Raw genomic sequence first — 10,644 nt, 5'->3', positions numbered from 1 at the left:
GGATGGATGGATGGATGGATGGATGTTATATCTTAATTTTTAGTACAGATAGATGCAAACTCAAGGTGCAAATTAAATTATATTTATAATAATAATGATGACAGATACGATAATAATTTTGATAAAAAACAATAGCTAACTTACAAATAATGGCATTATAAAGCTACAGTCCACTGCAATTCATTTTTCCAGAGTTTGTTCTTTTTGTTAGGCGTAGACTGACTTATTTTGGCTCTGAATGTTTGGCTCTCTGATCATTTGGTCTCTGTGAGCTGGTTAGACCATCTACCAGGAGACAGCAGAAACTCATCCTCCTACTGGCAGGATGGCTGTAGCTTCAATTTCAATACTGTGAACACAAGCTTTGTATTTGAATGATACCTTAAGCTTGACGAGCTGCAGTGATGAGAGAAGTCCTTTAGTTGCAGTTTACACACAGCTATATTCATCTTCATGCTACCACTTGGATTTGTTTATTTTTATTTTTTTAAATGTCCTACCAAACAAACAACACAGAGGGTTCTAATAATAATAATAATAATAATAATACATTTTATTTGAAGGCGCCTTTCTGGACACCCAAGGTCACCTTGAAAAAGCAAACAAATTAAAATGCATAATAAAAACAAGCGATAAAATTTACAAAACAAGATTTAAAAAGACAGTGCAATTGCAATTAAAGACCTTATGCTACCTGAAACAAATGGGTTTTGAGTGTAGACTTGAAAAGTAGCAAAGAGTCAATGTTACGGAGATCAGGTGGGAGTGAGTTCAAAAGTTTTGGAGCAGAGCGGCTGAATGTTCTGCCCCCCATGGTGACAAGATGAGCAGGGGGAACAGTGAGACAGACAGAAGAAGAGGATCTGAGAATACAAGTGGGTGTAGCAATGTAAAGAAGTTCCGAAAGACATGGAGGGGTAAGGTTGTTAACTATAGCCCTTTTCCATTGGCGCCTCTACAGCGTGGTTCGACTTGGCTCTCTACGGTTCCAAGGCTTTTCCACTAACAAGGATTTGTGGAACCAGCCCCTTTTTTAGAAGATAATTCCCTGTGGTTCAAAGTGTACTGTGCTGGCCTGAAAAAACGCGACGTCAGAAGACTGTCGGTCACTGATTGGTCAGTCACTGGGAATGAGAGTCACTCTCCTGCACTTCTCCATAGTGTTTCGCCTTGCTGCTCGCAGCCTTTTCCAGGACTCTTCTTTTTGGAGTCTCACAAAAAGCCACAGACTCAGCAGAATGTTCAACATCACTACCATGTCCTTCATTGTTGTGTTGCGTATCTTTTCGGGGTCTTCTTTTCTACTACCTGTTTCACGGTGGCTGGCAAGCAGCTTACTGGAGCATTATCGCCACCAGCTGGTAAGGAGTGTGGCGACAAGTTTTGGACTCTGGGACCGCCCAAATTTACAATGAACCCACCCACTAAAGCTGTTACTGAAGTGTAATGGAAAACCACCCGAACTGTGTTGAGCAGAATTGAGCCAAGTTGAGCTGCGCTGTAGAGGCACCAGTGGAAAAGGGCCACTAGTCCTCCATTGCTATGTAACAAACAACTTGACCCCTGGGCAGCTGGCAAATGAACTTTAGGTGCAATACTGCCACCTACAGGATCGGAGTGCTGGTGAATCAAGCCAGCAGAGAAGGCAAATTCAGAGTGTCCCACCCAGATTGGGACGGTTGGCAGGTATGTGTCCCTCTGCAGGGTATACATGTTGGGGGAAGTAGTTTTGCAGAGGTTAGAAGAGATTGAGAGATCACAGGTTCAAATCCCCAGACTGACCCAGAATTTGGCTGGGGAAGATGAGGCACCCGCATCCTCCTGCTGTAGATGGTAGCCATATATATATATATATATATATATATATATATATAGTGGTGGCCATCTTGGTTTTTGAAGTGGCAACCCTGTTTTTCATAGACCCATTCACACACCAAAATGGAGGTTGGTACATTGTTTATTTTCCAAGTTATCCTGCTCACAACATGTCCATTTATTGGACATCTTGTGAATATTGCCAAGTTCCTGCTTCACATTGTGATGGGGGACTAAAAAGGCAAATTTGGTCTCTTTTACTGATAATATGTTCTACGGGAGTTCTATTACGGGAGATGAAAGCTCCCGTAATAAACCAATTCAGCCCTCAGTTGTTGAAGTCTAATAAATAATAAGAGTGAGTAAATCAAGTGATCTAGACATTATTGATGACACAGCTCAATGTCATTGACTGACAAATTCAATCCTTCTAACAAGAGCTTAAAACAGTATTGGAGTAAGCACGCCCTTCTTACATCCTTCTGTTACACTCAAAAATCTATCTACGACTCATATTTATTGTTCGTCATTTTTATACACAACCTACTTCAAAATAACTGAACTACACCACCTAAATGTTTTTGGAGGTTTTGTTTTGTGTATGTTTGTGGTTTTTGTGATATGTTTTCAATAGAAATGTCAGTCCCATCTATTTATCTTTACATATGGTCAATGTTTCTTGTTGTTGTTGTTTTGAATGTGTGTGTGTGTTTGTGTGTGTGTACTTGGAGCATGTAGAAAGTAAATCACTATACATTATTCAAACATTTCAGACTTACACATAAAAACAGCCCCAAAACTGACTAAACTAAAGCCCTCTAGATTCCCCCTGCCGCCTTTTAATGCCAGAACTTTAAATTAAATCCATCTTATGTTGAGAAATGGCGCAGACGCAGTCGTTTTGGTCAAACCTTGCAAATGACATTATGCACGATCTAACGCCGTCTTGTGGAATCCTGCGCATCATAAAAGTGTGTAGAAACCCTGAGCAAAGCATCCTTTTTCCTTCTGTTGTCGGCACCGACGACTGAGAGCAGCTGAAGTCCGGCTGACTGTAACGGCCCGAATGAGCAGGGAGGAGAGATAAGCTGCTCATCGTAATAACGCATACAGTAAATCATTCAAACAGGTAACAATAACTCATCTGCGTGGTCTCCCCTCCTCCATCTTTGCTGATGTTTCGGTGAGCCCAACAGCGCAGCTCTTCATCCCACTGTCCTAATCCGACGCTCATCATTTCTCCATCCCGTCTCCTAATGAAGTTTCCCATAAAAGTGTCATTAGGCTGTAACAAGGGGGCAGGGAGCAGGGAGCAGGGAGCAGGGAGCAGGGAGCAGGGAGGAGGAGGAGGAGGAGGAGGAGGAGGAGGGACACCCCCCCCCCNCCGCCCATCTTAACGCACATCATTATCTGAAACTCATCTCCGTCTGCATTATCCAAAAATACTGAATCATCGTAATTCACAATGACCACACCAGCTTAATTTTTTTCTTCCTCCTTTCTGTTACTCATCATGTGTCAGTTAAAACTGCAGATAAATCCTTGAAGGTGTGTCAGTGGCCCTTTTTGGATCTACACTCAGAGATTTATTCTGGTAAACAGAGAAATTCATTTCCACACTTTGTCAGAAGGCATTAGGGAAACATTAAAAGGGGCCGTTAGCAAGCACGATATAATTCTCTAACATTTTCCAACATGGTGTGGAGCTAACACATTACCTCTGAGGAACACAACTTCTCTGATCCCCAACGAGCTCAGCTGACCTCCGAAGGCAAAAAAAAAAAGAAAAATATCAATATTTCAAATGAAATAAGGCACTCAGTGCTCTGCAGCAGTGATACGCTCGCCTTTGCTCGGAGGCTGGCGGAGTCTCAGATTGGCCCTATGAATAAAACCTTTATCACCGCAGGTCGGTTAGCAGGTTTGGATTAGAGGTTATTATGCAATATCACTGAGTACATCAACACACAAAAAATGTTGCTGTATGTGTCCGACTCATTCAAATCCATTACATGCTTTGAAAAAAATATATTGAGAGGCTCTCAATGTGAACATGTTTGTTGTATTTACTCAGAAAAGTTAAAGAAGCTCAATCCACTCAGAAACAAGGAACCTCATCAACAACCTCTGATGGCAGCTGGTGAAACACTTCTTTAAGCAAACTGTACTGTTACTACACAGCCAACTGTTACAGCAGGTCTGTGTGAGTGCTGAGTCTGCATTCACACTGTTGCTTTCCTGCAGTCAAACTACTTTTGCATACTTTGTGCTATTTTCACCATTCCTATGGCAAACTATTCAGTTCCATCGGGAATAGTGAGCTACTATTTGTTGGTTTTGTAACTACGCTTTTGTACTACAGGTGACCACAGGTGAGGCCTGGAACATAGATAGAGCCAGTAAATAGACCAGGACCACAAACAAAACGGACAAAAGCCTTGTTACTGTAGGCAAGGCCCTGTTTGTCCATCCTACCATCCCTCCTAAACAAGACTCCCAGATATTTTAGGTAAAGGCTTAGCACCTTAAATCCAGTTGAGAACTACAGCCTCAGCCTTAAGGCCTTTGCATACTCCATGAGAAGTCACAAAGTCGGCTTTCAGTCACGTGGTCGCGTGATGAAAATTGCATCATTTTTGTTTGCATTTTTGTTTCGTGATACAAGGCCCTGGCTGAAGGTTTGCACCAAGTGTTGTGTGATTGGTCAGAAGTTGTGGAAAAGCTGGTGAGCTTTAATGGAGTCATTTTGCTTCTGCTGAGAAGCAGCTGGAGGCTGTTAGAAAACACAGCCGTGTTTACAACTGTTCCAGCAAAACTTAGAAATCTATGAACTTAACAAGACCACCCAGGCAACTCTTCATGGCTGTGGTGGCCGGGAGGAAGTACTCCTCGGCCGAGCAGCGTTGGGACACGTTCTCTTCGTTCGCTCATTATTGTGCACCGCTATATTTGCAAACACCAAACGGCGTGCACTGTCTCAGTCGGGTCAATAAATATGTCAAGTTGCGGTGACAGAAGCAAAAATCTGTACAAGGACAGGAGAGTTGAGAAGCCCGATGGAAGAAACCCATTTTAACACTGTAGGAGGAGGGAGGAGCTTCCTGGGAGTTCTAATCCAAGTGTGTCATGGATGAAAGGCATGTGTGAAAACAAACGGCCCGCAACGTTAGTTTTATGCTGAAGCCGTTAGAGGAGCTGACTCTCATCCTGTTCACTTCACACTCAGCTGCTGAAATTCAAAGTTGTTAATTAGGAGCTGTTCTTGATGAACACATTGGTAAAAGGTTTTGGCCCAAAACTTGAGGTTTAATTTTGTCTTTGTGGTCTCTAACTATTGCTGTCACGTTAGCAGTGTTCTTGTGCTCTGCAAAGGTACTGTTTCCAGTTAAAGTGATATTTTTAATATCGCAGACAGAAAACTGCCAAAAAGAAAAAGAAACTGTTCACTCCTGGAACAGAACTCCAGGCTCAGTGAATCCCACTCAGTCCAAAGGTGAATGCGACTCAGCTCCATTCATGATGAAAGAGGTTTGGGAAAAAAAAAAAATATATATATATATCTTTGAACACTGATTTCCATCTAGTTTTTTCTGCTTCTGTTAATTGCTTTCTTAGTCCAGTTTGGTTTTGCACTCTGAATGGGAGGTTAATCCAAGACTCACAATGGTTTTGGTAAACTCTGGGGAGCACTGGTGCAGACAGAAAACAGCTCAGAGTGGAGCTCAGATGAAAAAAAAAAAAGGAAGTCCAAACGGGGCTGTTTTTAACCTCAGATGACTCTTTCATAGCAAAGCTAAGAATACTGTGAATGGCATTACTTTACAAATACAAACCATTGGATAGTTTGACCTGATGATTGAGAAGAGATGGGGAGGAAGAAAAAAAATTCAGTTTAGTTTTTCTTCTGGTGAACGTGAACATTTGTTGCAAATCTTACAACAAAACTGTTTCATGGTTGTACATGACTGCTGCACAATCAGGTTTTTGTGCCTGTTGGTATTCTCATGTAACGTGCGGCTGAGCAGTTCTTCTAAAAATTCAGTTTATTAACGATGGTAAACAGCAAGGCTCCCATGATTTGATGTTAGGAATATATAAAAAGGGAGGCTGATGTTAGAACAAAGTGTTGTACTTGATATGTTGCATATAACATTTAATAAAAGCAATTCTTCAATTCCATTTTGGTCAAACCTTAAAAAAACATGCACAATCTCATGACATGTCGCAAGATGGGACATTCAGAGTATATGTGAGTAACTCTCAGCTACTACTACATCAAATTTTAGCACAATATTTGTAAAACTGTATCAGATATAGCCATGTTTGTGTTGGCTAATGTATATTAGCTGTGGCAGCCATCTTGGATTAGACTGATTCCAAAAATTACTCAGTTCTAAATGGACATTCAGTCATTACCTTCTGAAAGTTTCATTAAAATTTGTCCAGTGGTTCATACTATATTTTGCTAACAGACAAACAGGCTTGACGCCAACAGTTAATGCTACAGTTCTAAGCAAAGAGCTCACGCAATAAGTAGGACTTAGAGTATGTGTTGTGAATGACTCTCAGCTACAACCACACCAAATCTTCGCTCAATATCTTTGAAACTGACTGAATTATAGCCATTTTTCTAGTCATGTTTCCTAAACTCAGTTGACTGTGGCAGCCATCTTGAATTGGGTTTCCTCCAAAAGGTAATTAGTTGTAGATGTGCATCCAGTGAATATTTCCTGTATGTTTTAGTAAAATCTGTCCAGAGCGTCACAAGATATTTTGCTAACAGACAGGCAGAGTTGACTCTGAATAGTTAATGGCAAAATTTTAAATAAAAATGTTGCACAATCTGTTAGTGCTCAGAATATGTGTTGGGGATGAGTCCCATCTACTTCCACACTAAACCATAGGTCAATATCTGTAGAACTGACTAAGTTAAAGCCATTTTGCTGCTAAGGTTAGTTGGCTGTGGCAGCCATCATAAAATGGGCTTACTCCAAAAGTTATTTAGTTGGAGATGTGCACTCAATAGTACATGCATAATGACATCTTTGCAAAACAGACTGTTGTTTAGAGTTAAAACAAAAAATCTAATTTAAATGGGTTTTTTAGTTTGTTTGTTTGTTTTTTTGTGAAAAGAAATCTGTTTTTCCTGTGACCTATATGTGCAATACATAGGCAACTTAATTTTCTATGAAAATATGTGCAGTAATCGAAATCATCTTCTATATGTGTAAAACTTGTGCAGAATTTTCTCTGTTTTGACGTCCTCTTACGTTTATTAAGCTAAATTGTGGAAAATGCAACCAGAATAAATGTATAGAGTAATGGAAAATGTCTAATCTAAGAGCTATAAAAAATATTTCTGTTTTTTGTCTTTTAGGAACAATTTACACATAAGAAGCCCAGAGCTAAAGTTTGTGCATTAGGCACAACAGTTCTAAAAACATCACGGTTTACATTAAAACTGTAAGAATATAGAGCATAAAAATATTCCGGACTCCGGGGTCATGACTCCCACCCCCACAGCCAAACAAAACGTGTTCGACACTCGAAGCAAACCGCCCACGGAAATGCTGAAGTTTAACTGAGCAGTTTGGAAAGAAAACCGATCTGGTCTCTGTGAGCACGGATGGCAAGTAACTCGTTGCATCAATATTTCATGTGTTACTGTGATATCAGGCCGTTTTTGTGAACAGCGATGGTTTCGAAAACAAACTAATCACCTCCTGCTGATTTAACTTTGCCTGTTTTCTCCAGTAAATCTGAGAAACTGATCATTTTTAGTTGGACAGTTGGTGAACTGCATTTCTAATGTGCATACTTGGTTACTTATTAATTTATTGTTTCTTATTAAATTATTATGAAATTTCGAAGATGCATTTAGCTGTTAGCACTAGGAGGACGTGTTAGAGATCACTAATATTTTTTACCACCCTAAATTTTAGCTCAATATCTTTGAATTTTATCAGATTTTAACTGTTTTTTTTTTTTAATTTGCTAAGGTAGCTGCGTTGGCCATCTTCATTTGGGTTTGATCCAATAATTATTTACGTACATATACACCCAATTCTTACTTTATTCAATTTTAATTAAACTAGGTCCAGTGAAATTGTCCCTAACAGTTCATGACAAAGTTTTAAACAACGTACCGAGGGGTGTTGGCAGTGACTATTTTTATATGGATTAAAAACTTTTAGCTCAGTATCTCTAAAACTGGCCTATCATCCGTAAATAAACATATAACAACAAATTAACTCACTTTATTAAGAGGTTAATAATCTGTAGATGAAATGTAGAGATGGGCAATGATTTTCGATTATTTAAATTGTGATTAAAATATCCACAATTATACAGTTGTTCTGATTGTCATTTTGATAAACAACTCTTCTTCAAATTGGGTTAATGCTGATTAAACTTTCACACTAGCTAGTTTCTTTGTTTTTGCAAACTGTTTCTGAATAGTTTGTGCTATTTTAACCAATCATAGATGAAAACGTTCAGTTTCATCAGAAGTGCGTTTTGATGTTTAGTATTTGTGTCTTTTAGAGTTTATGAATTATTTATTGTCATTTATAAAAATAAATCACCATATGAATGCATGTTTATTTATTTTAAAAACATTGTTCACTGAAATATAATTACCTGCTCTATTTTGTCTTCTTTTGCTACTTTTGGCTTTAAGCTATAGTTTTGCTAATTTTAGCTCTTAGTTAATGTTTTGCTAATTTTAGCTTTTAGGTATAGTTTTGACTGCTGGAGGTAGGCAGAGTATTTCTACTTGGAATGCCCATCTCTGCTTTTGGATGTGAACACAGCAGTGACCCAGGTTGGACATTATGAAGCGTTGCCAGCTGCAGTAAAGGATTCCTTGTGGTGTTTCAGCTCAGGGAGCCAACTGAGTGGAGTTTTCACTCATGAAGGAGGACCAGTTTATGGATGAAGGAGAACCTAATGAGTCTCTGAGGACTCTGAGGAGCAAAGACCGACTCTAGATCCTTTAAAGAGCTGCTGCCGTTGCTGCACGGAAGAAGAAAAAGTTCTCAGTCTCTCATTTAATCTTCATCTTTTCTTTCTTCATCACTTTGTTCTGAACTTTGTATAACCATGAGAAAACTTAAAGAAAATCAGGAATCCAGTTTAAGCTCCTTAGTTTTAGAAAATGTTTAGTTCCTCAGGGTGATGATTTAGGATTAAAATGTTAAGTTTCACGGTTTGGTGTGGAAAACTTCCTGAACTGATCTGCCGATCAGAAAAAACAAATCTAACTTTTTTAACAGTTTATACACAGTAGCACAAAGAAAAAATAAATTTTAGACATGAACTTTACTATAAAGGGAAGAAAAACCCAACAGCGGTTTCAGATCAGTGCTGGTCATTTTATACCTCTGCCACTTTGTATCCTGATGTTTTCATTTCATACCAGTAGGGTACAAAACTGTTAATGTTTGGCATCTATGCACTTACCATAAGCTTGTATCATTATATGCATCCACTCTACGCAAAGCCAAAGTGATAATGTCTGTGCCTGTGTATGTGTCATTTGTCTGTGTAACTTTAGCAAAATATCTAATGAATCACTGAACAGATTTTAATATTAGCTGTTTGTCTACAACTGATTAACTGATTACCAATACATACGGTACTTTCAGTCTCCATGTCTTCGCTTAAAACTTTGACAATTGAGCAGGAGTCATACTCGATGAGAAGTCACGAAGTCTGCTCTCATTCACTTGGTTGCGTGACGAAAGTTGTGTCATTTTGTTCTCGTAGCAGCTTCATCCGCCGCTTCTCGACACAAGGCCCAGACCAAACTGTTTATAACAGGGGTTTGCATCAAATATTGTGTAACTGGTCAGAAATTGTTGTGGGCACTGAGAAGCAGCTGGCCGAGGCTGTCAGAAAATACAGCCGTCTTTACAACTGTTCCAGCAAAAAGAGGACAGGAAAGTTGAGAAGCCAGCAGGGGGTGGAAAAAAAAACCCGTTTTAAAGCTGTAGGAGGAGGGAGGAGCTTCCTAGGAGTTCTGAGCCAAGTTCCTCGTAGACTATGAAAGGTGTGTCCGAAAATGAACATCTCTCAACCACATGACCGCGAGCCGACTTCTTGACTTCAGATGGCGTATGCCAGAGCCACCGCTGTTGGCGCCAACCTGTTTGTCTTTTACTAAAGTTGTCATCAACCACTGGATGGAACTTAATGAAACTCTCAGAAAGTAATTATTGGCTGTTGAACTTTAGAATTCAAACCAGTTCAAGATGGCTGCAACAGGTAATCAACCTTGACCTATACAAAGATGGCGATACCTTAGTGAATTTTAACAATATTGAGCTATAATTTGGTGTGGCGGTAGGAAACAGTCAGTAACAACACATACTCCAAGCGCTAACAGATCATGTGAGAGTTTTCGATGTTGCTTGAAATGACACTTAATGTTAATTTTAAAGTTTGACCCATTCACATTAATATAAATGGGTGAAGCGCCACTGCTCAGAATTGAAGCCAAAATGTCAGGTTTTATGGAAGCCAAAGCTTGCGCACTAGGGCTGTACCCTCAACAGGAAAGTCACACACCGTCTCAGCTCAATAAAAGGGCTGTCAATCACAGTGTACAGTGATGTTAAATAACTAATAAAAACTCAACATATGGAATAAATGCACACCTGAGCATACAGCAGAAAGAAAAGATATATGAGATTCAACAAAATTCATCTCCCGAAAAACAAAATGATCTAAAAGTATTTAGACAGAAAAATGTCTTGTTAGTTTAGACCGGGGGTCGGCAACCCGCGGCTCTAGAGCCGCATGCGGCTCTTTGGCGCTGCCCTAGCGGCT

Source organism: Kryptolebias marmoratus, linkage group LG5, assembly GCF_001649575.2.
Source record: "Kryptolebias marmoratus isolate JLee-2015 linkage group LG5, ASM164957v2, whole genome shotgun sequence".
In the NCBI taxonomy this organism is placed as follows: Eukaryota; Metazoa; Chordata; class Actinopteri; order Cyprinodontiformes; family Rivulidae; genus Kryptolebias; species Kryptolebias marmoratus.
The sequence above is the reverse complement of the archived record's forward strand: the minus strand, read 5'-3'. Positions refer to the sequence as shown.